General features: G+C 44.9%; 1 non-coding gene across 1 annotated transcript; it reads right to left on the bottom strand.

Annotated features, from left to right (window-relative positions):
* Positions 1-240: 240 nt before the first annotated feature.
* Positions 241-344, bottom strand: LOC112739770 (small nucleolar RNA R71). The gene has a single exon (XR_003170708.1). It is a non-coding gene; the product is annotated as a small nucleolar RNA R71 (small nucleolar RNA).
* Between the last annotated feature and the right edge of the window lie 319 nt (positions 345-663).

Genomic DNA, 663 nt, shown 5'->3' with positions numbered 1-663 from the left:
TCCTTTGGAGGAAGTGCTAATGAAGACCCAAACCAACATCTCACAAAATTCCTGAGAATTTGTGACACTGTGAAGTCCAATGGAGTCCAGGAAGATGCCTATAAACTGCTCTTGTTCCCATTTTCACTTAGGGACAAGGCAGCTAAGTGGCTGGAATCATTCCCAAGGGGGAGTCTAACCACATGGGATGAGGTGGAAGGCAAGTTTCTGGCACGTTTCTACCCTCCACAAAAGGTCAATAGGCTTCGATCTGAGGTCCAGACTTTTAGACAACAAGATGGTGAAACTCTCTACGAGGCATGGGAGAGATTCAAGGACTTGACAAGGAAATGCCCACCAAACATGTTCCATGATTGGGTGCAATTGCACATCTTCTATGATGGGCTCTCTTATGAATCAAGGAAGGCTGTAGACCATTCATCAGGAGGTTCATTGAACAAGAAAAAGACCGTGGAAGAAGCCATTGAAGTGATCGAGACAGTGGCTGAGAATGAGTACTACTATGCATCAGAAAGGCACAACACTAAGGGAGTCATGGAGCTGAACCATGTTGATACAATTCTAGCCCAAAACAAGGTGTTTGCCAAGCAACTAGCAGAGCTTACCAGGCAATTAGAAACAAAGCAAGTGGCTGCAATACACACACAAGATCAAGAGGAAGTA

The sequence above is a fragment of the Arachis hypogaea genome, chromosome 13 (assembly GCF_003086295.3).
Source record: "Arachis hypogaea cultivar Tifrunner chromosome 13, arahy.Tifrunner.gnm2.J5K5, whole genome shotgun sequence".
NCBI lineage: Eukaryota > Viridiplantae > Streptophyta > Magnoliopsida > Fabales > Fabaceae > Arachis > Arachis hypogaea.
Note: the sequence above shows the minus strand (reverse complement) of the source record. Positions and strands in the feature narration are given on the sequence as shown.